The sequence below is a fragment of the Notolepis coatsorum genome (assembly GCF_963971535.1).
Source record: "Notolepis coatsorum genome assembly, chromosome: 1".
In the NCBI taxonomy this organism is placed as follows: domain Eukaryota; kingdom Metazoa; phylum Chordata; class Actinopteri; order Aulopiformes; family Paralepididae; genus Notolepis; species Notolepis coatsorum.
In genome coordinates, this window is record NC_140165.1 from 88,741,743 (window position 1) to 88,769,566 (window position 27,824).

At 44.1% G+C, this 27,824-nt stretch overlaps 1 long non-coding RNA gene across 1 annotated transcript in view; it reads right to left on the reverse strand.

Moving 5' to 3' along the window:
- Nucleotides 1-504: 504 nt before the first annotated feature.
- The window catches only part of LOC311234334, a 54,679-nt gene continuing 27,359 nt past the window's right edge, over nt 505-27,824 (reverse strand). Inside the window, exon 4 of the long non-coding RNA XR_014620092.1 lies at nt 505-4,168. This is a non-coding gene — a long non-coding RNA (uncharacterized lncRNA). The remainder of the gene's footprint in view (nt 4,169-27,824) is intronic.

Sequence of the window (27,824 nt, forward strand, 5' to 3'; positions counted from 1 at the left end):
CCCCGTACCTGGTTCAACTAAGTAGATCAAAAGTCCCATTATCCAGATTCAATTAACCCGATGTTTGAATCCAGGCTTTCCCTGTTCCTCGAACGCTGATTCAGTCTCGTTAATTTGAACCAGACTTGATACTCTGGATAATTGCGCGCAGCCGCCTCTCCTGAAAAGACAGCAGGTGTCGATCGCAGAAATCCTGATTTTCTAACGGCATTGATTGATTGAAAACTTTATTAACAGATTGCAGAATGGGTACAATACAGTACGGCTCAATAGCCTCGCCGACAAGTTAAATGCATAATCTATAGGCTAATTGTAAATCCCTCATTACCCCAATCAATCAGATTATATTTCTTTAAATGTGCCTGCTGGCAGTAGGCTTAATGGAATGAATAATCAAATGAGTTCAACTCTTTCAGAATAAGTAGATAAAAACAAGCCCAAAGAGTATCTAATTGATGCAAATTATATTACGAGGATATCTGTACTGTATGTGCTCGGCTTAGGTATCATGTACTTTATATATAAATACAGGTTCCCAAAGTTTTCAAGGCGCGACCCCCGAAATAACTGTCAGAGAGGCTTGGAGGGAGGCTATACAGTTTCACTATTAATCAGGTTTTAATCTGTTTCGGACATCATCCATACATGCATTGAATTGATTAACCTTTGGTTTATACCAGTGACACCTCATGTTCATCATCAGATAGCAGTGCTTGAAAAGATAAATGCATTTTCTCAAATTCATTCATCAAAACATCAAAAGCTCATTCAATCTATCAAGTCACGTCATCAAATCCGTCAAACAGCGCATCTCCTCATATATTTTATACCCAGTTACAATATCACAATGTGTGAGTGACAGTGATACAATTCAACAATCCACAGATTCAGATTCCTCGTAATTCATATCCACAATCCACAGATAAAGACGCTTCAATTTATGCTTGAATGAAACACAATCCGGGCGCTCCGTTAAGCAAATACATAAACCGCAGAGAATATGAAACGAATCAGAGCCAAACGCCCGATAGGTTTCATTCATTAAAAATATCCCAGCGGGATTCACATTTGCAATGTTACGTTATTAAAATAAACAGTGTGTGTCGTGTTCGCGAGCGCCGTATCCGTATAACTATGACGTGCATTATTTAGGACAAAGTAAATCAATAGGCTGAATATGATTTATTGTCAGAATTTTAGGTCTATTATTTTACATTTCAAAAGCCCCCTCTAGAAAAACAAAGCACAAAAACATAATTCAGAATGGTATAATGGGATCTAGACTGAGAATTATTTCAGGAATCGTGCGTCGGGGGACCGAAAGATCTGGCTTAAGTCAAGTTATCCTGAAAATTATCCGGCTAACTCAGTTAGCCAGGTACGAGGAACAGGGCCCTGGCCACAGTCAAATCACAAACCTTAAACCTTTGCAGGCCAAACAAGCTAGCAAGCACGTCAACATTAGCAACTTAAAAAAACATGCTGAACAATCTAACATTATTCAACTGTTTAAAACAAGTTGGGAAGAAAGCAAAATCTATAAACCAAATAAAAACTACCAGTTACCAGCCAGCAGTGACTAATATTTACATTTGAAGGATAATGTAACTTCAGTGTTGTGGTAGATACTGAAAAATAGTAACTAGTTACCATTACTAGTTACTTAATTTCAAAAACTCAGTTACTTTACTGATTACTTACACCAAAAAGTAATGTGTTACTGTGAAAAGTAACAGTTTAGTAGGGATGCCCCGATCACGCTTTTTGCCACCGATACCGATCACCGATAGTTTGTGAGCCATATCGGCCGATACACTGCCGATACTACTCGTTTTTGGTTTTATAAATATAATTTTTTTTTAATATATATATATTTTTTTATTAATAAAAAATATATATTATATAATTATACTTGTAGTTGTATTATCTGCGAGACATCGCCACCACGCAACAAGTCAAAATGCTCGCTATCTGCAAACAGCTCCACTGTCTGTGTGTATACTCTGACTAACAGGGTCTGAAACGTATAAGATGTTCGCAGTGTTGTTATGAAGCATGATAGCTAATTAGCCAACAGCTGCAAAAACGAATAATGTCAATTATGTTATAAGACATTGATATCAGGAGCCATCTGTAGCTACTGCTAGCCGGCTAGATAGTTAGACAATGCATCATGTATTAAACTAAAGTGAACAATTTAGTTTACTGGGTAATTTAGTTTAAACAGTGAGCTAACGTTAGCTACCTAGCTAACGGAGCTGCTCATGCAGACTATTGGCAGAGCTTGTTGATATCAGGAGCTATCAGTAGCTAGCCAGCTAGATACCGTTAGACAATGCATCATGTAATAAACTAAAGTGAACTATTTAGTTTACTGGGTCAATTCGTTTAAACAGTGAGCTAACGTGAGATAACGTTAGCTACCTAGCTAACGGAGCTGCTCATGCATACTATTGGCGGAGCTTGTTGACATGAGTCTGGGAGGGGGAGGGGCAGTGCGCTGCAGCAGCAGCAGCTGTGTGCCTGAGAGAGAAGTCAGCGAGTGAGAACTCCGCTGAGAATTGGATCATGTTTTCCGCGCGTCTTCGATCGGTTTTCACGATCGGCGAAAATAAAGCATTATCGGAATTCACCGATCTCATATTTATACCGATCGCTGGCCGATCGATCGGGGCATCCCTAGTTTTTAGTTACTTAAAAAACAAAAACAACATTATTTAAATAGCTCCCATTAATGCCCTTGACAGTTTCTATTCATTTGCATTCACATCACTGAACTCTGCTAAGCAATGTGGTCATACAAATTTAAATTACCCCATTGTATAGAGTGGGGTAGTGTTGTAAGATTAGGGTGTTGCCTGCTGATGCGTTGTGGGATATATAGGTGGTCTACGCAAGCAGCGAATAGTCAGAGTGTATGCGGGAACGGTAGAGAAAGGTAGCATTTAATTTGTGTGTAACGTTAGTCAATAACATTAAGAATAGAGAGCTGTTGTCAACCCTGCAAATGGAAATAAATGCCCAGTCCTCGAGAACGGTTTCCTGGTTTACTGTCACCACCTTACAGAGGGAATTACCCCGAAGTCCGGCTAGCTGTAAAAAGCACATTACATGACCGGCACTTCGGCCCTGGAGGGCTAGGAGAACGCTCCCCTGTACTCTACTACGGTTCAGATTAATTACAGGAAAAGGTAACATTTTAACAATACATAAAAATAACGCAGTAACGAACCATTTAGTAACGGTAATTGAGTTACTGAATTTAAAAAGTTATGTGTTAGAGTACTAGTTACTACCAAAAGTAATGGCGTTACTGTAACGTGTAACGCGCTAGTCCCAACACTGTAACTTACATTATTCTGAGTTTCGGCCATTTAAGTTGTATTGTTATTAAACCTGCAAGTGCTACCATGTGAGGTGACTTGGGGGTCTGTTCACAGCTTTTCTACAACATAGCAGAGAGCAGCCTATTCAAAATACTCACCTCCATTAACTACCATTTGAACGTAAATATGATCCTGAACATAATATAACCCCTTCAGATGACAATGTTATCTGTTTTGGGGAGCTCTGATAGACAGAAGGAAAAATAGGAGAATATTGAAATCATTTTCCAGAACAACTCAAGATCGTCCAGGATATTCTTCCTTTTCCATGTTTTCCATGACTGGAAAATTGGTCAATTGTTTTCTAGGATGCTTGGGAACCCTGCTTTATGTTTCTTCTCCTGTATGAGTACGCTGGTGTCGCCTTAAAACAGATATTGTTCTAAAACACTTTTCACACTGGTCACAGTGGTAGGGTTTTTCTCCTGTATGAACACGCTGGTGTTGCAGTAAATTAGATGACTGATTGAAGCACTTTCCACACTGGTCACAGTGGTAGGGTTTCTCTCCTGTATGAACACGCTGGTGTTGCAGTAAATTAGATGACTGATTGAAGCACTTTCCACACTGGTCACAGTGGTAGGGTTTTTCTCCTGTATGAACACGCTGGTGTCGCTTTAAATCAGTGAAGCACTTTCCACACTGGTCACAGCCGTAGGTTACACAGCAATATGGTATGAGATTCCTCTCTGTAGTAATGTTTGTCCCAAACTGGTCAAACCATTGCCTTGGTCTGTCGATGTTCTTCTGTTTGTTAGTGGAGGGAAGACCAGGGAAGATATCTGTGTTGGATAAAAGAGGGAGGAAGAAAAGAGATTTAACTCAAATAACTAAGAGAACATAGAGGTTCAAGCATAAACAGGGACAACTAGACATTTACAATCAAAGTTATATATATATTAGTGCTGTCAGGCAATTAAAAAAATGTATCTAATTAATTACAGGATTTGTAATTAATTAATCTAATTAATCACATTTTAATCGCATAACAATTTTAGGCCTGATATTCATTCTATAATCATATTTCAAATTGCATGTGTCCGGATGGCAGAATTCAGTACTGCAGTGGTTCTCAAACTGTGGTACGCGTACCACTAGTGGTACTTGGTGGTACTGCTGGTGGTACTTAAAAAATTATTCAATAATTTTTTTGAATATTTTTATTTTTTTGCAGTCAGGCCACTGAACTTAGAAGCAGGCCAGGCCAGTGTTTCTAGTTGCGGCGGTGCGATAGTTAGATAACCTAAGTGGGGAACAACCAAGAGATCACTGTGACAGAGAGTAATGCAGTCTAAACAGTCACAAATCTTTTATTAAACTTCAGCCCTGATCATAACTCTCTCTCTTTCTTCTGTACCGAGCTCCAAATATAAAAACAGCCTTGGACCACTCACGTTAAAGGGGAACTCCACTTTTTTTGGAAATTAGCTTATTTAACATCTTCCCTGGAGTTAGACAAGAAGATGCATACCTTTTTTGTCTCTGTGCGTCCATTTTAGCTTTGGGAATAGACGCTCCGTTAGCATAGCTTAGCTTCATCACTGGAAGTGAGGCAGGACAGTAGCCTTACAGTGCCTTACAGTGTATTGCAAGGTCTGACATTGACCAAACTTGATATGCATGACCTTGGTGGGCTCTAGGTCAACTCCTGAAAAGGGGGTCAATGGCAGACCTTGCAATCAAAAGTTAGGGGGCGCACTGAAATTATGGCAAGGGTTATTAGCCCCCTAACTTTTGATTGCAAAGTCTGACATTGACCCCCTTTTCAGGAGTTGACCTAGAGCCCACCAAGGTCATGCATATCAAGTTTGGTCAATGTCAGACCTTGCAATACACTGTAAGGCACTGTAAGGCTACTGTCCTGCCTCACTTCCAGTGATGAAGCTAAGCTATGCTAACGGAGCGTCTATTCCCAAAGCTAAAATGCACGCACAGAGACAAAAAAGGTATGCATCTTCTTGTCTAACTCCAGGGAAGATGTTAAATAAGCTAATTTCCAAAAAAAGTGGAGTTCCCCTTTAAGACAAAAACAGGATTCTTAATGTATCAAATAAAAACTCAAGCCTCCCACACTCTAAAAAACAATGGAAAATATTTTCCACACAACCACAGAAAGGACATTCATTTGAAACATTAGGATTCATAACCTAAATAAAAGCATTTACAGCAACAGCACCATGGAGAATCCTCCACTGTAAATCCCCAGTCCTTTTTTTTGATGGGAGTTTGTACAAAGCTCTCCATCCTGGACTTAAAACACAGTCCACATCAAAATGTTTTCTCCACACAGAGTCCTCTCTCCCATTTAGCTTGCCCGCGTTGAGAGCTTTGACACAACAGTTGTAAATAACTTTACCACCGACAGTATATAAATCCAGTCCTTTCGAACCTGTTTCGTCCAAAAGGCGCCCAGAACAACCATTAACATCAGTATAAAGTTCCACCTCTGGAAAAGGGTCCTCTTCATCTGGGATCTCCTCCCCCGCACAGTACATCCTCAAAAGTTCGAAATCTTCCCACCGTTTTAAAAAATAATCCATTTTTCGAACTGAATTCAGACCCAGCAGTTTAGCCACAGCATGTCCTCTAACCTTGGCCCAGCTATATCCACAATTTTCCCCAGCGTGAGTATTCCGTTTTTGCACAGTATATGTCTGAGTCCTGGTGTCGAACTGCCCGTAACATCCAATCTTGCCCCTCCGACAAGAGGTTCTCCCAACAACCAATACAATGAAAGAGCAGGTTCAGACACTTTTCTTTTAAATAAATTCCATGCTTTAAAAACCCCTTTGTAAAATGGAGACAATTCTGACAAACTTAACAAATGACCATCCATTAAAAACAAACCAGCATCAACACCGAACCCATTTGCCCTCCTTAAAATCACACTTGCAACATTCCTCCACACTAGAATATTGCCTGCATAAGTGAGGTACTTTTGTACAAACTGAAGATGGAAAGTTGCCATCCTACTCTCTAAGTGTATTAACCCTTGCCCCCCCTCATCCTTAGGCAAAAACAGAACAGCTTGAGGTACCCAGTGTAACTTGTCCCAAAAAAAATCCACTAAAATGGCTTGCACGCTTTTTAATAATCCACTAGGTGGCTCCATACAAGCCAAACGATGCCATAGTGCAGAGGCTACCAGGTTGTTTATTATCAACACCCTTCCTCTGAAGGACATCTTTGGTAACAACCACTTCCATTTATCTACTCTTCCTTTCATCTTTTCTATTAGCCCTTCCCAATTCTTTTTTACTGTTACCTCATCACCTAAAAAAATTCCCAGATACTTGATACCCCCTCTTTTCCATTATAATCCCCCTGACAAGACTGGTAAACCACCAGACCACTTCCCCACTGCTAATGCCTCGCTCTTTCCCCAATTTACCCTTGCCATTGTTAAAAAACTAAAATCACTAACACATTCCCCTAGAACATTAACATCTTTTTGGTGTGTGACCAGGATTAAAACATCATCAGCATATGCAGATAATATCTGCGCATTTTTCAAACCTGGTAAAACCAGACCGGAGATTCCAGCCCGTATCCTATACAGTAGAGGTTCAATTGAAATAGCGTACAACATTCCTGACAATGGACACCCTTGCCTAACCCCACGTTCTACATTGAACGGAGCACTCAAACCCCCATTGATCTTCAATACACTCTCAATGTCCCGGTACAAAACTTTGATCATCGCTATAAGACCTGGGCTGAGACCAAAACGCTCCAAAATCTTCCAAAGATAGAGGTGCTCAACCCTGTCAAAAGCTTTTTCTTGGTCCAGTGAAATAAACCCAACATCTAAGCCCAAAGAACTAGAGACATCCAAAACATCCCTAACTAGAGACACATTGTCTGTAATGGATCTGCCAGGCACACAGTAGGTTTGATCTTTATGTACGATTTCCCCAATCACCTCCCTGAGTCTGTTGGCCAGGGCTTTCGACAGGAGCTTGTAATCCGAACAGAGAATCGCAACAGGCCGCCAGTTCTTAATGTCTTGCAGATCTCCTTTCTTGGGTAACAAAGTTATCACCGCTCTCCTGCAGCTCAAAGGAAAGGACATTTCCTCAAAACTCATTGAGCACCTCCAGCAGATCTTCACCCATCTCCTCCCAGAAAGCTTTGTAAAACTCAATGGTCAGTCCATCAATGCCAGGGGCTTTCCCCCCCTCCATTCCCTGCAGTGCAGTGTACAGTTCGTTCAGACCCAGAGGGTCCCCAAGACCGGTATTCTCTTCCTCAGAGATCTTCGGAAGACCCTCACAAAAATAATCAAACAGCGGTTCATTCTCCTTATATTCACTCTTATACAACCGTGAATAAAAACTCACAGCTTCCTGACGAATCTCTCCGTCCTCTATTAGCTCTCTTCCTTCAGCCGTTCGCAGAGTGTGCAGAAAACGTCTATGCCCATTCTTCTTTTCCATACCAAAAAAGAAACTGGAAGGTGCATCCATCAAATTAGCACTTTGGAACCTCGACCGAACCAATGCTCCCTGTGCCTGTATGCCTAGCAGATCCTTAAGCATATTTTTCTTGGATTTTAGAACCTCAAAATATCCTCGACTCAGTGTGGACTCAAACATATTCTGAAGGCCCTCAATCTCAGCCTCTAGATCCCTCATTGACCTTGTAATGCCCCGTGTGACATTAAGAGTGTATTGCTGACACAACTGTTTAATTTGAACTTTCCCACAGTCCCACCACTGCCTCAGGGACATAAAATCCTCTTTTTCACCCCTAAACATTTTCCAACGAAAAATAAAGGTCTCCTTAAAATTAACATCACACAGTAATGTGGAGTTAAAATGCCAATATGCACTCTTTGGTTTTACCCTTGAAATAAAAACATCACTTAAAACCAACGAATGATCAGTAAAACCCACAGGCATAATTTTACACACCTTAACAACTCAACAATGATGTTTAAAACAATAAAACCTATCCAACCTAGCTAGGGAAATAACATTTTCTCTAACATGAGTCCAAGTATATTGTCTCTTGTTGTCATTTAACCTTCTCCAAATGTCTACAAGATCATGCGTCTCTACTATTTGATTTAAAATCCTCTGCGATTCTCTGAGGTTCAATGTGATTTCTGTCTAAAAAATTATTCTGAGTGCAATTAAAATCACCACCCAGAAATAAAAAATCATCAGAATTACAACTCCTCAGAGTGTCATTGAGCTCATTTAAAAACAAAGCTCTCTCTGAACCAACCACGGGCGCATAAATATTAATAAAAACCATAGTATGCCTTTCAAACTTGGCTGTTACTACCATCAGTCTCCCCTCCACTTTCGACTGTATATCATAAGACAAAGGTACAAAACGTTTTGAAAATAAAATGCCAATCCCCCCACTCACTGAGGTCAGGGAGTTTAAAAACACCTCACCCTTCCATTCTGTATTCCAGTCTGTTTCATTTGACATATCACTATGCGTTTCCTGCACCAACATAACATCAATGCTTTTCACTTTGATCATTTCATATAACAGAGCTATTTTCTTTATGTCCCTTGCCCCATTCAAATTCAACGTGGCCACTCTAAAATTACTGCTCATAAAAAAAAAAAGAGTAAAACACCCATGTGAACAAAATCACCAAAACAACAAAACTATACCGATTCCCCCCCATCATCATCTTCTTTGTTGAGGTCCTTCTTAACCCCCTGTACCAAAACCCTCAACCGGTAAAGGGACACCTTAAAATGTCCATCCCCAAGTGACAACACACCAGTCCTGTCAATTGGGACCTGAGGTAAGAAAATCAGTGATTGATTGATTGATTGATTGAAAAGTTTATTAACAGATTGCAGAATGGGTACTGTAACTGAGGGGTACAATTCCCTGACTGTATTACTAGATATGATACTTACTACCACTACCTTTGTACTTTATATTCGGCCACCCAGTACTCGGCATAAATATATTATGATAAACACTCTCACGTAGATGAAACGGATCCAACACAAATGTACGAAGTCGAAGTATGCGTTTATTACTACACAGCAATGGTGTGTAGAGCAAGCACTTAATCACTTAATTACATTTATGAATTGAAATAGTATGCACTTTTATGGCAAAGAGTATTCGTTGGTATATCAATAGAGAATGTCCAATCTCTGGTGGCGCAGGCGGTAAATATACGACCTGGAATAGTTAAGGAATAACAGCAATGATACTTTAATGATTATAAGACTGGATACACTAGGGGGGTTAATCCGGTCGCTTGTAAGACAACAGGAGTAGGAGGGGGGGGGGGGGTAGAGTCTGGCTGCCTCGTCCGGCCAAGGGTATCCTGGGTGAACCCACAGTTGTGCAGCTCGGTGCGCCAGCGATCCTTGGACCACAGATGAAAGCAGGTGGACTCTCTGTGAGCCGGCTCTCTCCGGTCCACGGGGGAGAGACGTGAAGCGACCTCGTCTTGCAGAGCGTCTCCTCACCTTGCGTCCTCTCCAGGGGGGGGGGTTCCAACACACGGCAGTGTCGGGGGTCTTTATCCATGGAATAATCACTGTATACAAAGCATAATCCGTGCCTGGGAAGGCGGGCTGTCGTCGGTAGAATAATCCGGTATACAGGTCCACTCGCTCGTCGGCTCTGGGGCTCCTCAGATGCAATCTCACATGGGGTCGACCATCCTGGATAAGCAGCCAGTTCTCTGCCCGAAACGATGGGGTACTGACTACGGTAGTATTCTCACCGCACGAAGCACTATATATTAACAGACTATTATTAGCTTAATAGACTACGTCCAACTCGACGATATAGTGCCAAATATGACTATTCAAATATTAATATACACGATGTCTCAATACCGATGGTAGGCCGAACTTGGCCTTACTCCCACACGTGGCGTCGCGGGGAGGCTTTACGTCTGTCACTCTATTGGAGGGTAAGAAACTGGACTGAAAAGGAAATCCTACTTTAGTAGCGCAGTATATATACGCACTATGAACAAATAGTACCGTTAGTGGTGCGGTAGCCAGATTCCTACGCGGAACTAGGACTTGTTCGTACATGTTGAGCGGTACGTTTGAACTGGGTCTGGGGGGTATGGCAGCCTGGCACCAAGGTCTCGACCAATAGTAGAATGGAGACTATTATGGGATGTTCAGTAGGCTAGAATGGATATTCAATGCATATTGTACAAGGAATATACAAGGGATATCAAGGAATATTAGAGAATATACAAATACAATTAAATATATATATACAAATAAATATATATATTCGGTTTAATCTGGCCCTTCACAACAGCCACCCCCTGATTGGTCCCAGACCTAATCAGTTAAGCAGAGACAGATTAATCGCGTTGTCTATTTACACATAGGGGTTTGCTGTAGGGGTCAGTCAACTTCACAAAGTCATAGGGTTATGGGGTCATGGTCATCATCGATTGTGTCTGGGAGTCGGGGCAGTTCTATGAGCCTCGCCACGGGACGGGTGTAAGTGCGACCCTGGACAAGCACTTCAGCTGCTCGGACCTTGCCGTCGGCACCGGTGATCACTTTGCTTACGCGGCCGGCCGGCCACATAGCTCTGGGCAGTGATTGATCAATAATCATGACGACTGTTCCTTCTGTCAAATTGTCTCTCTCCTTTACCCACTTCTGGCGGGTCTGTAGAGACGGTAGGTAGTGCAGTCGGAATGTCCTTTGTTGTGCACTCTCTATGGTAGTGCAATCATCTATGTTGGGGTCTGCGGAGATAACAGTGCTCAATCCACAGAACACAGGCTTCTTATTCTCAGCCTCCTCCTGACTGGCTTCCCTCGGGATAGGCGTGGGCCACTCTCCTTCCGGGAGCTTTAGGAATGCTGGGCCGTCACTGTAGACATTGCGACGGGTGAGGTCATCTAGGGACATTCCCCGGGTGATGACGTCAGCTGGGTTCTGTTTTGTATCAACGTAGCGCCACTCTGTTTCTCCGGTTAACTCTTCGGTTAAGTCTTGAATCTCGGTGACTCTGACTCCCACGAAGACTTTGTACTTGCATGAGTCCGATTTGATCCAGGCGAGTACTGTCGTGGAATCTGACCACAGGATTGTTCTAGACACCGGTATGGTGAGCTCACGTTGGATGAGCGTGGCTAGGTGCGCTCCGGCTAGGGCTGCGCAGAGCTCTAGACGTGGGATAGATTGTTGCTTGCGTGGGGCTATTCTCGAGCGGGCGAGGACAAATGCTGTGTAGATCTCTCCCCCCTCTTCTTGGGCCCGCAAGTAGGCTACTGATCCGTATGCGACCTCTGAGGCGTCACTGAAGACGTGTAAGTCCATTTTACATGTCTCTGGCCTCACCGTGGGTGGGAAGTAGCTTCGGCGCATATTAACGCCTGGGAGTGAGTGGAGCTCCATCTCCCACTCTCTCCAGGTGGATGCAAGGTGTGCGGGAATGGGGTCGTCCCAGCCCTGGTCCTTGTCCCACAATGCTCGTACAATCATTTTTGCCCTGGTGGTGTACGGTAGAATACATCCTAGCGGGTCATATTGTCGGGCGAGTGTTGTGTACACACTCCGTCTGGTGGTCGGCGCCGCCGCCGGCCTTCCCTGCTCCGTAGTCAGGGGCTTGTGTCTGTAGTGAAGCGAATCTGTTTTGAATCGCCACACCAATCCCAGGGTCATCTCCTGGGCTTCTCCCGGGATTGTAGCCATCCAGGTCTCGCTGCTGGCTGCCTTGTCCTCGGAGGAGAGGCTGCGCAGTACTTGTGGATCGCTGCTGGCCCACTGCCTGAGATCAAAGCCGCCTTTGATCAATGAGGCGCAGAGTTTAATCAGGAGAGCCTCGGCTTCTTCCTGGGTTGAAAGGCTTTGTAGACAGTTGTCTACGTAGAAGCTGTTCTTTACGCTGTGTCGGACCTCTTCGTCCGCTGCTGGGTCCTCTGCTACATGTTTCTGTAGTGCAAATGTAGCACAGCAGGGGCTGCACGTCGTTCCGAAGGGGAGGACTTCCCATTGGTAGATGGCTGGGTGCTCATCTCCTGGCTTCTCTCTCCATAGGAACCGTAACAGGGGCTTGTCCTCCTCTACTAATCTCACCTGCAGGAACATTCCTTTAATGTCCCCGCTGATGGCCACCTTTTCCTGGCGGAAGCGGAGTAGAACGCCGAGTAGGGAGGGGCCGAGTGTGGGACCGGGCAGTAACTCTTTATTCAGATTTTGGGATCCGATCTGGTAGCTGCAGTTAAATACTATGCGGTCTTTACCGTTGTGATGGACCTTGTGGTGAGGCACGTACCACGATTCAGTGGTCTGGTCAGCCTCTTTAATGTCCATCTTTGTGACGTGTCCCGCTGTGATGAGCTTCTCAATCTCAGCGCGGTATACACTCTCTTGGGCGGGGTTCTTGGCTAAGCGCCGCTCCGTGTTCAGCAGGTACCGTTCTGTGGCGTCTGTCTTGGCGTGGAAAGTAGGCATTCCTTCTCGCCGCAGGAGTGGCGTGGCGTATCTCAACACGCCGTTGACCGGGACTCTCTTGGTCCCTGTCTCGAGGAGGTGAATGGCGTAAATGTCATCTTTAGAGCGAATGTCTTTCTTTCCGTTCTTAAAGGGCATTTGTTCCAAGGTCCATAACCGCTCTACGTGTTGCAGGAGTGCGGTTTCTCCCTCTGTGACTCGGGAGTGGAGACATCTAGTGGCTGTACTTCGGTTGAGAGATGTGGCGAGCGGGCCTTGGAGAGTCCATCCCAAACGGGTCTCGACTGCTGCAGGACAGCCTCGGGGTCCGGTATGAACCCGGTCTATCGGGACAATGAGGTCTGCATGGTCGGAGCCTATCAACAGGGTCGGCATAGCATTGTCTATGAGCGGGATCGGTAACTTGCGCAGATGTGCATATTTCTCCATCAGCTTGGCGACGGGGTATGTGTACCGCGACAGTCCTATTTCTTGGCTGGTGAAAGCGTCTGTAATCTGGTACCGTCGCTCAGGCTGGCCGCTTGCTGCGATAGAGAATGAGACATTCTCGCCCTTTATCGTCTTCAAATCTCGTCTTATTGTCCGAATTGTCATTTGGGTTTCGCTTCCCCGCAGCCCTAGCTGGGCCGCAGCGGAGGCGAGCAGAAGGGTCTTCTCTGACCCGTCATCGAGGACGGCGTAAGTGTCCAGGACTTTATTCTGGTAGCTTAGTGTCACACGCACTACTTTTAGGAGTACTCGGGCTCCACTGCTGCTGGCGGGATCGATGTACATGACGCTCGCTTTGCTGCTGGATGGTGCGGGTGAAGGGCGCCGTCTGTTACTGTCGTGAAGTATGTCCAGATGGGCTCCATCGCACTTGGTGCACCTTTTCTTTAAGCGGCATTCGGCTGCCATGTGTGAGCGCGCACAGCGAAAACAGCGCTTGTTGGACTTTATCCATTGACTTGCTTCCTCCGCGTTCAGCTTGGGGAAGGAGTCACATTGCGCTAGCCAGTGTTCTTTCTCACAGTAGGGGCACACTATCTTCCACTTCTCCGTTCTGGAGGGGGTACTGTGGCTCCTGCTGCTCGGTACTGACTCCGATTGGTGCATCACAGTCACCGATCTTCTTCCATCATTTAGTCGTCTGGTTCCTTCTCTGGAGCCAGGGGTGCTCCGTCCGAATGTATCTAGCCGTAGGCTGCCGACTTCTCTCGCCAGGAAGTCTGCTAGATCGAGGAGGTTCGGTTCGGGGCCATTCGGGTCTCGGTGGTCTCTCTGCCGCCTGAAACGCTCCTGTCGAGCGGGCGGCAGCTTCTCCAAGATCCTTTCCACATTTGAGTTGGCGTAAAGTTCATGCCTCCCCTTCTCTCTCTGCGCTCCCAACATCCCTACCAGGGACTGCACTCTGATGGACAGGTCGTCCAGTGCTCGATTGTCTATTGCTGGGGGTAAGCGGTCGATGTGTCGGATCTCCTGGATCACGTAATCCCATATGCGCCCATACCTCTGGTCCAATGCTACCAGCGCTGCTGTGTATGGGGTGGTGGAAGTCGCTTAGGCGAGCGCTATATTATGTGCGCGGGGTACCTTTAAGTGCTTCAGTAGGATGGCGTATTTATGGCGTTCATCCAATACATCCACCAACATGGTCTCCAGACACATGCAGAGTTCTGTATACTGGGCCCGGTTCTCTTGGGTGAAGTCGGGTACCATAGGCGTGCCAATGTATGACGCTGACTGTGGATACATCGGCGAGCGTTGGGGGAGAGGCCTCCTAGGCGAGTCTCCTCCCGCTCCTTGGTATGGGCTGGTACCGGCAGTGTACCATGGCCCGCTTGTCCAGGTGCTGTTCCTCGGTGCGGGTCGTGCGTCGTGCTCACCCGTGTATAGAGTCGGGGGTCTGTAGCGCAGCTCCGCGGGAGTATAGCCTGGGCTGTACCGGACCTCCTGGTCCGGTAGAGTACTGTGCTGTCGTCGGGCGTGGTTCTCCTCCTCTTCCTCTTCGTCTTCAGTTAGGTCATCCAGTGCTTGTAGTCTCTGGTTTAGCCTCTCCACAGGATATGCTGCTCCTTCCCGGTTGCTAGGTCTCGCTTGGACCGGTGGGGGGAGGTGGTCTGTGGGGGGTATAGACCTCGTCTGTTGGTCAAGTTCAGGGTTGTTTACTCGGCTAGGGGATGCCGCCCTGGAGGTGTGTCTAGACGAGTTCCTGGAGCCTCTGGCGGAGGGAGAGGGTGTTGTCCGTCTGATCAGCTGTTCTATTAGTTGCGCTTGCTGTCTGTCGCGCTCTGCGTCCCGTAGAGCAGGGGTTCCCAAACTTTTCAGGCCGGGGCCCAGAAAATAAGGCGTCAGAGAGCCGCGGCCCAATCGTCTGGCTTTTTTTTTCTTTTTTTTTTGTCAGGCGACCGATTTTTTAAGCCAAATATCACTTCAATCCTATTAAGTTAGTTCAAGTTAGTTATTCATTTATATGTGCTATTTATGAGAGGGCTAACTTGTTGCAAAATAATAATGATAATAATAATAGCCTCATTAAAATACTATTGTTGCTTCGGTTGTTTTCAGCGTTTTATGTGCATAATCTGTTATTTAGTTTGAAATGTTCGTTGAAATAAGTAGATTTTTCGTTTTTGTTTATTTATTAAGTTAATATAAAACCATATAGTCACATTTTAGAATACAATAGAATAGAATTTTAGAATACAACTAGAAACACTGTCCTGGCCTGCTTCTAAGTTCAGTGGCCTGACAAAAAAAATTAAAATTAAAAAATTAAAAATTAAAAAATTAAAAATTAAAAAAAAGTTTTTTTTTATTTTTATTTTTTATTTTTTTAAATCATCTCGCGGCCCATCCGTGGCTGCTCGCGGCCCACCTTTGGGTCGCGACCCCGACTTTGGGAACCACTGCCGTAGAGCACCAGCAGCTGCTCGCTGGCTGTCTGCTCGGTCTCGGGCCACATTCTCTTCCCTCTGAATGAGTCTTATTTCTAGACGTATATGCTCTTCTTCGCTCCGCTGCTGGATCTGCAGTCGGTCGCGTTCAGCAGCGGCGTTCAGGCTGATGAGGAAGGCCTGCTGTAGGGTCCTCTCTGCCTCGCTGGGAGAAGGCGGTTGTATAGGGGAGCCTTCCCTCGGGGTACTCCTTGCGGAGCCTTGGAGCTCTATCTCCACGGTGCTCTCCCCGTCTTCTTCCGTGCCGAGTTCTCTCTCGGTAGCGTTGTATTCCTCCCGGGACTCATCGGGGACTACTTCTTCAGTACTGGCGGGGTGTGAGGTCATGTCTGGTTCCCACTGGTCCCCACCGTGAACTTGGTCAGTTACATTAGAACCCGTAGGGGCCTCTATGGTCGGGGTAGTCTGGGCGTTGGGGTTAGACATACTTTTACTTTCTAGTTTTACCGCGTTTACTGTTAGTAGAAGACTAGGTTGTTGACTGACAGCGTAAGCCTCTAAGTACTGAGGGAGCCGTCGTTCGCGCTGCGGGTGTTGGTTAGGAGGATCGTTTCGTGGAGTGTTCATCATAGGCCATTTCAATATTAATAACACTATATTAATATTACACTAATTACCATCCGGCTCGAAGGACCAATTGTAACTGAGGGGTACAATTCCCTGACTGTATTACTAGATATGATACTTACTACCACTACCTTTGTACTTTATATTCGGCCACCCAGTACTCGGCATAAATATATTATGATAAACACTCTCACGTAGATGAAACGGATCCAACACAAATGTACGAAGTCGAAGTATGCGTTTATTACTACACAGCAATGGTGTGTAGAGCAAGCACTTAATCACTTAATTACATTTATGAATTGAAATAGTATGCACTTTTATGGCAAAGAGTATTCGTTGGTATATCAATAGAGAATGTCCAATCTCTGGTGGCGCAGGCGGTAAATATACGACCTGGAATAGTTAAGGAATAACAGCAATGATACTTTAATGATTATAAGACTGGATACACTAGGGGGGTTAATCCGGTCGCTTGTAAGACAACAGGAGTAGGAGGGGGGGGGGGGTAGAGTCTGGCTGCCTCGTCCGGCCAAGGGTATCCTGGGTGAACCCACAGTTGTGCAGCTCGGTGCGCCAGCGATCCTTGGACCACAGATGAAAGCAGGTGGACTCTCTGTGAGCCGGCTCTCTCCGGTCCACGGGGGAGAGACGTGAAGCGACCTCGTCTTGCAGAGCGTCTCCTCACCTTGCGTCCTCTCCAGGGGGGGGGGGTTCCAACACACGGCAGTGTCGGGGGTCTTTATCCATGGAATAATCACTGTATACAAAGCATAATCCGTGCCTGGGAAGGCGGGCTGTCGTCGGTAGAATAATCCGGTATACAGGTCCACTCGCTCGTCGGCTCTGGGGCTCCTCAGATGCAATCTCACATGGGGTCGACCATCCTGGATAAGCAGCCAGTTCTCTGCCCGAAACGATGGGGTACTGACTACGGTAGTATTCTCACCGCACGAAGCACTATATATTAACAGACTATTATTAGCTTAATAGACTACGTCCAACTCGACGATATAGTGCCAAATATGACTATTCAAATATTAATATACACGATGTCTCAATACCGATGGTAGGCCGAACTTGGCCTTACTCCCACACGTGGCGTCGCGGGGAGGCTTTACGTCTGTCACTCTATTGGAGGGTAAGAAACTGGACTGAAAAGGAAGTCCTACTTTAGTAGCGCAGTATATATACGCACTATGAACAAATAGTACCGTTAGTGGTGCGGTAGCCAGATTCCTACGCGGAACTAGGACTTGTTCGTACATGTTGAGCGGTACGTTTGAACTGGGTCTGGGGGGTATGGCAGCCTGGCACCAAGGTCTCGACCAATAGTAGAATGGAGACTATTATGGGATGTTCAGTAGGCTAGAATGGATATTCAATGCATATTGTACAAGGAATATACAAGGGATATCAAGGAATATTAGAGAATATACAAATACAATTAAATATATATATACAAATAAATATATATATTCGGTTTAATCTGGCCCTTCACAACAGGTACAGTACAGCTCAATACATACAATTGTTAAGAGGATGCAGACCTGAAAAAGACTTTAGTCTTGTTTCCATCAGGGTCCCCCATTTTCAATTCATCATATGACACACACGACATACAGATAGACAGTACTGCTTCATCTATACATTTATGACATACCAGATTTTCAAATACAGTACTGTTTGTGATACTAAAAAAATCCAGAAATATTGGCGATATTAACGTTAACATTGGAGTGGATGTGGGCATTCAAGGGACTAATAAGAAATTACACTTGGGCAGTCAAAGTGTTAAGATTGGGCTCTGAAAGTGTTAAAGCTTGGTGTATTGTTTTTATTGACCTATAGTCCATTCATGCTGAGTGAATCAGTTCCCCCAGCCACATTTGTGCATAAAACTTTTTGGGGGGAATTAACTGATCGAAAATGAATCTAATCTAATCGTGGTCAAATGAAGAGATTTCATGATGCATTGAATCGTTACCTGAAGAATCGTAATCGAATCGTTGCGGGGCCAAATATTTACACCCCTAATGTTAACGTATGCCAACACTGAAATGCAGAAGATTCTGAGTCGGATACAGATGTGGTGGGGATTGATGTGTGGGATGTTTGGGGGACTGGCTGTTCCGGGGGGGTTCACATGCCTTCGAGCAACACTGTACTTATTTTATGCCTAACCTTATGTCTGCACGTCGTCTACAGTACGTTGCACTACTTTTATTGTCTTTTATACCTATTCTTATGTCTGCATTTTATGCATTGTTTTTATTCTGTCAACTGTGTGTAGATTTTATGCCTATGTTCATTTTATACTAATTGCTGTGGGGAACTCTGGACTGCGGTCCATGTGTGAAAATGCTATAAAGATAGTTATTCATATTTATTATTATTATATTGTAAAGAATGTATGTTTCCGTAGCATATAGATTTGATGTTTGCATGTTGAAAGACCAGTCAATAAAGAAGAAATTCACAATACAACTCCGGAACAGATACCAAGCTCTCTCCAGTACTACAAGGGATGATAATGTTGATGGGATTGACATCAACAAGCATTGGGAAAATATTGTTGAAACATACAAAGAAACCAGCAAGAAAACTATTGGACACAGGAAAAAACAGAATAAAAAATGGATCAGTAATGAATCATGGAAGACCATTGAAGAGAGAAGGAACTTGAAATCCAGAATAAATAACACCAAATCATCCAGGATCAAACAAGAACTTCAAATCCAGTACAGAAATACCAACAAACAGGTGAAAAGGCTAGTAAGGAGGGAAAAGAGAGCCTACCTAGAAGAGCTGGCAAGCACAGCCGAAAAAGCAGCATCCCATAACCAACATGGAACGGTCTACAAAATCACAAACCTGATATGTGGAAGAAAATTCAGAAACACCAAACACATCAAAAGCAAACGAGGGCAATTACTCACCACAGAAAAAGAACAAGAAGATCGCTGGACAGAACACTTCAGAGAGATTCTCAACAGAGATCCCCCTCTATACCCAATAGAAGCACAAGAAGCCGTAGAAGATCTGGACATTAACATCAACCCACCAACAAAAATAGAAATCATCCAAGCCATTCAAACACTCAAAAACGGAAAATCCCCAAGCGCTCATAATCTAAACACAGAACTCTTTAAAGTTGATCCGCAGATAACTGCAAACATCCTACTCCCACTATACACCAACATCTGGGGTGGAAGGGAAGATACCATCAGACTGGACAAAAGGAGTAATCATTAAGGTTCCAAAGAAAGGCACACTATCTGATTGTAACAACTGGAGGGGCATCACACTTCTTTCTGTTCCCAGCAAAATATTCTGTAAAATCATTATACACCGTATTACATCAGCAGTTGACAAAGTACTCCGTGATGAACAAGCCGGTTTTAGGAAAGGAAAGGGATGTGTCGACCAGATCTTCAATCTCAGGAATATCATCGAGCAGTGCAGTGAATGGCAATGACGGCTCTACATAAACTTCATCGACTTCCAGAAGGCTTTTGACAGCATCCACCGTGATAGTCTCTGGAAGATCATGAGAAGCTATATCCCGCCAAGGATGTGTGATGTGAGCATTACTTTTCAACCTTACAATAGACTGGGTTATGAGAACCACAGAAGACAAGGCAAAGGGGATTCGTTGGACACTCTATTCCACCATTGAAGACCTTGACTTTGCGGATGACCTGTCACATACACACACACACATCTCCAGGAAAAGACAGACAGACTCCAACACTATGGCCATCAAGTTGGACTGATTATAAACAACAATAAAACCAAAGTCATGCCCATCAACACCAATACATATAACAATAGAAGAACAGGTCTTGGAAAATTCAGATAATTTCACATACCTTGGAAGCATCATTCACCATGACATCCAAAACCGGATTAACAAATCATACACAACCTTCATAAGACTTAAACAAATCTGGAAGTCAAGCCAATACAGCAACAAAACAAAACTCCGGATCTACCAAAGCTGCATACTCTCAACACTACTATACGGTGCAGAATGCTGGAAAACCACAGAAAGCAACATCCATAAATTATCCACTTTCCACACCTCATGCCTGCGCAAAATCCTACGTATATTCTGGCCCAAGATCATCTCCAACAATAACCTCCTCAACATTACCCAACAAGATGACATGCACTGTATAATTAATAAACGAAGGTGGACCTGGATTGGCCACGTACTCAGAATGGACACCAATGCAATCCCAAGAGTCGCATTACACTGGACCCCAGAAGGCAAAAGAAAGAAAGCGAGGCCTAAAACGACATGGCGTAGGAGAAGGAGCTCCAGCAAAACCACCAGAGCTGGGGGACCATAGAGAAGATGGCCAAAGACAGATGCAAGTGGAGAAACTTTGTTGCTGCCCTATGCGCCAGCCGGCGTAATGTGGATAAGTAAGTAAGTAAAAGAATGTATGCATTGAAATGTTTGCAAGTCTCGACGACATTGAAAATGAGGGTGACCTCAATTGTCCTTTTGAAAATAAATAAAGGTTTGAACCCATGAGCACAACCTACTTTGATAGACAGGCAGTTAGCTCGTTAGATTTCAAGGGAGACCAATCAATTTGAAGTACAAGAGCATGCTTACACGCTTCTTCAAAAGAGTGTTGTCATCTACTGTAGCCTATACTGTGCACTGCTTGGAAGAGGTAGAGAGAGAGAGACAGGTGGAGAGAGAGACGCTCAAACCGAACACTTGCAGTTTAGCTTGCCCAGCAGATTAAAATAGAGTGGAATGGAAAATGTACACTTGTTGTGTATTCTTTGAACAAATATTGGAAGTTATTGGAACCAATGCAACCTAAAAGGGAATTAATTGGCACATCTAAGTAAAAAGGTGCAAAATAAGGACGATCATCTGTTTCAGTGAAGTAAAGCCACTGGAGAACGTTTTGCTTTCGACATGATGCTATTGCTATTATTATTCAACTACCTATAAGTAACGCAGTGGAAGTTTAGATGCTTACTTGCCCGCCTGCCTGCAACAGTCTGTAACTGTTTTAGATTTACTTATATTAGTTAGTCTTTTGTACCTATTCTTATGTCTGCATTTTATATGATGTTTTTTATTCTGTCGACTGTATGCAGATTTTATGCCTGTGTTAATTTTATGCTATTTGCTCAGGGGCACTTTGGGCTGTGGTCCAAGTGTTAACTCATTCCCCGCCAACAACTAGTTTACTCGTTATTGGGAGCCGACGCTTGAACGCCAACAGCGAGTATACTCGTTATTTGATAGTTTTTCCTTTTTTCCGATATTTTTATTCATTATTCATCCAGGGACCTTAGTGTTACCATAGGGAATGAGTCTGAGATTGCCAAAGTGCAATACCGGCCGCATCCAGCTAGACGGCAAGTGCAATACCGGCCGCATCCAGCTAGACGGCGGTATCAAGCACCCTTTGAAACCTTGTATCTTGGCCTGTGCAACGGTCAAATGTCACCGGGCGAACTTTTCTTTGTCGGGCGAATGGAGCGGTTATAATGTTCGGATTGAGAAGCGTCAAATGCTCCCGATCCATGATGTGTGGTGGATTATGTTGGCGACACGATCGACACCAATACTGGGACTCGCGATCAGATAATTGGAATATTCTTTTTGGGGTACATCCTAGTGAAGGTAAGGGCTATATGATACTAGGGGTGGGGGGGGAAATCGATACATAGTAGTATCGAGATACTTTGCGTGGCGATACTGTATCGATACAGGGACGCCAAGTATCCCTTTTTTTCTTTTTTTGTATAAGGAAGTTGCATTGTTCATTTCAATACCTGTAATAGTACAGTAGTCCACACACATGTGGATTCAGTTAAGTTGGAATATGACTGTAATACAAACAGTTCAGTTTGTCAGGTACATGCAACACAGATTACAGTGTTTACATCTGTCTGCTTAAGAAAATACCATGTTCTGCAATGAAAATGATTGAAGTGAGATGAACAGACTGAGCTTTATTTTATTAGATAAAACATGTTGTCAAAGTTTTACTTTGCAGTTGAAAAAAAAGGTAATAAATAAAATTTGATAAAAGAAATAATAATAATAATAATATTTTTTTCCGCAATACTCAGCGTATCACGATATATTTAGTATCGCAATACTATCGTATCGTGACCCAAGTATCGCGATAGTATCGTATCGTGAGGTCTCTGGCGATTCCCACCTGTATATGATACCAATCCTGCCTTGATCCAACCATGTCTTCACCCCGATCGCAACGTACGTGTGTAACGTTACTCCACAACGTATGCCGTTGGTGACGATCAAAGCATAATAATAATAATATGAATTTGTATTGCACTTTTTGTTCACTGGGATCCCAAAGTGGTACAATTAAATTGTTTTTATAATTATTAGTAAGAAATTAAATACAGAATAAAAATAAGATAAAAATAGAACATAGTTAAAAACATAGTATAAACAGAACATTAAAGACAACAGCACAAGAAAAAAATAGTATCACAAGAAAAAAAGGAAAAGAAAAAAACGCACCCCCCCCCCCGTCATGCATTCACGATGAAACATAATACCTATGACATAGATTTGATTTGGGAATAGTAGTGTGTACAGGCAAGAAACTGCAACGTTTATAGTAGAATTGACGTATAAGGCTATTACTCAGCCTTTCGGGAATTACCAGACCACGCTATAACTATACTTATATTCACCATGGTATAACACAAGAACGTATGGATGAGAAAATGTATTCTTTTTCACATATTGAACCTATTGATAGATAGGTGATTAGGTGATGTATTGATATAGGTGATGTCAAATGGGCCATAGTATTGTATCCATAGCTATAATATAGAATATAGTTATAGCTCTACAAACAAGGTGACGCACTCTTTTAAAGCGTGGCAGTGCTACCACGGGGCCTGTCTAATCCATGGAGGTCAATGAGTTAAGAGTGCTTATAGAGACTTCCGGTTTAGCGAGGAACAGGTAGGCAGCTGCAGGACAGAGCTCCTGGGATAGGAGAAAAATAGAAAAATAAGGAGAAAAAGTGGATAAAAAAAAGAAAAAGGTAATAAAAGGTTCTAAAACACGATAAAAAGTAACAACTCGAAGACAAGAGAACGATGACAAGACCCAGTGCACAAAACTCAAGGATAAGTGAGAGAAGAACGACTCCCGACAAAGAAAATACAACAAAGGAAAAGGTACAACACGAGGAGATGACGCAACAGGTAAAACAAGCTAACGTAACGTTAGATAACAGCGAGGAACAGCCCGGCTGGGTGACGAAGCTACAAGCTAACATGGAAGCTAACACGATGAATATTGTTCTGAAGGTCCAGATTAACACTGAAAGTCTGCGTTTATTATTTTGTATAACTTATATATTGTTTATATATATAAGATATATATCTTTACGTCGTCTGTTTGCCTAACAGTATTCATCATTCGCTTATTGTATATGTCCCATTCTTAATGCCGTAGGCGCCAGGGCGACGTTCTGAATATAACTATTCATCAAAGACTTCATGCGGGTTAGCCTAGCACCAAGGGCTAACTAGCTATCAACCATGCCAACGGGTGTTTGGACTACTAGCTATTAATCCTGCCATCGGGCGCTAGGAATACAAGGACCGGTCCGTACGAGACCCATTCTCCCAGTGACGACAGGATCATCCCACCAGTCTACAGTTTCTCTGGAGCCGGAGCTCTAGAGAACCACCGTCTCCAGCCACCATCTTGCTTTTCCCTGTTCTGCGTGCTTCGTCTCAATCCACTCCATTCAGAGCTCCACCGGTTCGGGTACCCGTAGCATAGGAACTATCGTTACCGCGGACATTGTGGCATTGATATTAAAGTAATAAAGGAGAGCTGTGTTATGTAATATGTATGTTTACTATTAACATTAAAGTGATTGTTTACCTCAGTTTCACTGTCCCCTCGCAGTTAATGGAGTGTCTGCCATTTGGTCTACCTATACTGTCTGGCTATTAACATTCTTTAGCAGTGGTTTAATCTAACATATCTCAATACAGTCAGGGTTGTGTAGCCCCTTAGCTACAAATATGCAAGCTAGCATACAGACCGGACTAGATGCAATACAGAACACTATAGATGCTAACAATAACATGCAAGCTAACACGCAGATCGGACTCGATGCAATACAGAATATTCAGAGGAGCATGGAGACTAATTCAAAAGAAGTAAAGGACGGGAAGGACGTGGGGACGTTGGATGCACCTGGACCAACCGGGATTCGGGCAGAGATGCAATCACTGGAGATCGCCCAGACCAGCCAGGATTCAAGCATTGAGGCCACGCCCACCAACCGGGATTCGGGCACCGGGATCGACCGGACCAGCCAGGATTCGAGCACTGAGGCCACCCAGACCAACCAGGATTCAAGCACTGAGGACACTCAAACCAACCAGGATTCAAGCACTGAGGTCACCCACACCAACCAGGATTCAATATCACATATGCATATTATTTGATAATAAATGGATGTTATGACTCGAGACACATTATAAGTACCACACAAACCACTGAGAAAGGCAATTAAAAATTTGGATTTGGAATACGTACTACGAATACACATTAGCTGAGAATAAATAGACGCTTTGATACGAAAAACAATTCAAGGTTAGAGTTAGATGGATGTTTGGATTCGGGACACATATTATAAATAACAATTAAACTAAGTGGAACCAGATAATTTAAATATATACAAATAAGGGGGAAAATAAAACAATTCAAGTTCTGATTTGGAATACATACAAGGTATACATATTATTTGAAAAGAAATTGGGGTTTTGATTCGGGACATATATAAAAAATATCACATACTAGGGATGCACGATAATTATCGGGCCGATATCAGCAATTATGACGTCATCCCGATAAACCCGATAAAAGTATTGATAGCTCCAATAATAAAAAATAAATTAAAATTAAAAATAAAAGATTTACACATTTTTATTTTCATGTCAACGTTCACACGCACAATATATGCTTACTTAGGATTTGACTTGATTCAACAACAAAGCAGTCGGGGCAATGGCAAGCCGAAAACGGTCGAAAATGTGGTTATTTGAAGTTTGGATATTTTTTTCCACAACTGAGGTAGGTAGATTACATTTTTAGAGACTAAAGTACCGAAAAAGGGTACCGTTGGGTACCGGTATCGATTCACAGGTACAGGTACCGTATGCCTGTAGCCTTTCTCCAACGTGTTCGTGTTTCCGCGTCTCTGACTGGCCAGGTCATGTGACATGTACGCCCAATCGTGGGACCGCAAGTTTCTACACTGGTTAAGCTTAGGCGCTCTTTCGAAGTTGGTTATGGTTGGAGTTTGTCTTAGAGCATGGCGATAGAACGCCTGCCCTGATTCCAAACTCTAACCATAACCAACTTCGAAAGAGTCGCCTAAGCTTAACCAGTGATAAACTAGGCATTAGGTAGTTTGCAGGCTGTTCGACCCGGAAATAGGCGCAGAACTTGCCGTCCCACGATTGCCGCACATGTCACATGACCTGGCCAATCGGAGCGCAAAACGGGAACCCGGAAACACGGACACGTTGGAGAAAAGCTACACGCGTACCGTATCGGTTCAAATGTGAACGGTACCCATCCCTACTGACAAAGCACAATACATGTTGGTTTTTAGTTCACTCATTGTTCAGGGAAACACATTGTTAATGACATTGACGGATTGTGAATTTTGTGATTGACTCAAATTATATTTATTTGGAAAAATAAATATAGTCACTTTATTTGAAGAGTCAAAACTGTTCTCTTGGCTTTGTTTTGTTCATAGTAGTAACGCCCATGTCATGATAAATCTGGTTAGGTCAAAACGACAGGAATGTACATAAATTTTTTTTTATAATACAATAAATATATATATATATCGGTTATCGGTATCGGTATCGACCTTGAGGAAAGTTATCGATATCGGGATCAAAAAAACTATCGTGCACCCCTATCACATACTAGACTAAACTGAAGGAACTAACACACATGACGCCGGGGGGAGCGCCGGCGGGGGGGGCCATAGTTTCGGCGGTTCGGCCCGGGAGAGGGGGGCCCGGCGTGTTGTGGGGTCGGTGTGCGTGGGGTGGGGTTCTTTTTGGGCCCTCGGCCGCTACATCTGGGCGGTTTCGTCTCTGGGCCGGGGGGCCCCAGACTTGGGGGGTCTGGGGGCCATTGAGGCGTGGTGCTCTGGCCTTCTGAGGGCCTGGGTTTCTCGTGGGCCAGGGTCTGACGGTCGGGGAGGGGGCTCTGGGTGCTCGGCTCCACGCATAGTGGACCTGGGATATGGGGGTGTCCTGTTTCTCGGGGGGGGATGGCGGGAGGGAGGGGTTCCTCTTATGGTGGTCAGAGCGGCTGAGCTTTGCCCAATCGTCCGTGAATAATTCAAGGGACCCATGTCATTACATAATAATAATAATAATAATAATAATGGGGCGGCTACGTGGCGTAGTGGACAAGGCGCTCGCCACGAAATGCTAGAGACGCTGGGCTCGTCAGTTCGAGCCCAGCGCTCCACATTTGCTTTCAGTTTAGCTGGTCGTCCGTACTAATACACATTGGCCGTATTAGGGGGTGGGAAACTGATGGGTGGGGATCGGGCGTTGTGGACAGCGACTCCTACAGGTCGGTTGGTGCGCCTGCGCAGTAGAATCAGGAAGTGTCTGGGGCAGCGTGAGCCTCCCACGCGTTACTCCTCGCCACTGAGAGATCGAGCTGCGCAGGTGAAAAGATGCGACTGCTGTTACCTCAAGTACCGGAGGGGACTTGTGCTATGTATGACTTAAGGCCTCTACATGCTACAGCAAATTCAAAGCAACTTCAACACAACATCGGCGCGATTTCAGCGCGCTTGTTGCAGACAGTCTTGTAGACTGTGTTGCGAGGACGTTGCGTACCTGTCTCCAAAATCTAATCTAAAGACCCGTTGCGTTGGTATTGCGTAGCAGTGATTGGTTGGTAGTGAATGGGGGCGGGGCTGTCTGTCACTTCTAGTGTTTTCCTGGCTCGAGACCAAAAGAAAACTTTCTGACAGGAGCTCGAGACCAAAAGAAAACTTTCTGACAGGAGCTCGATAGCTAGTGTATTGTTTCATTACACTTGTTTAATTGTTTGTTTAAAATGAATCAAATGCAGGAACGTATTGCAGAGGAGGTCCGAAAGTACAAACATTTATATAATAGCGGGTCTAAAGACTACAAGGATAGCATTATGACGATGAATCCGTGGAAGGAGATTGGGGAAACAATGGGGATGGACTGGGTTGATGTGGCGATATAACTATATTACACTATATACAAGAACACAAGCGAAAACAAACATAAACAGGGCTATTATTATACTAACGATGTATGGTTGAGAAGGGAAATCCGTTTGTAATTGCTAGAGTGCGCACCTTCGGCTGCCCAAAGTATTCAGGCGGGCTGGGCGCGCTCGAGCCGCACATCCGGGGTACATTTTGTTGCATCATAGGCTGCGC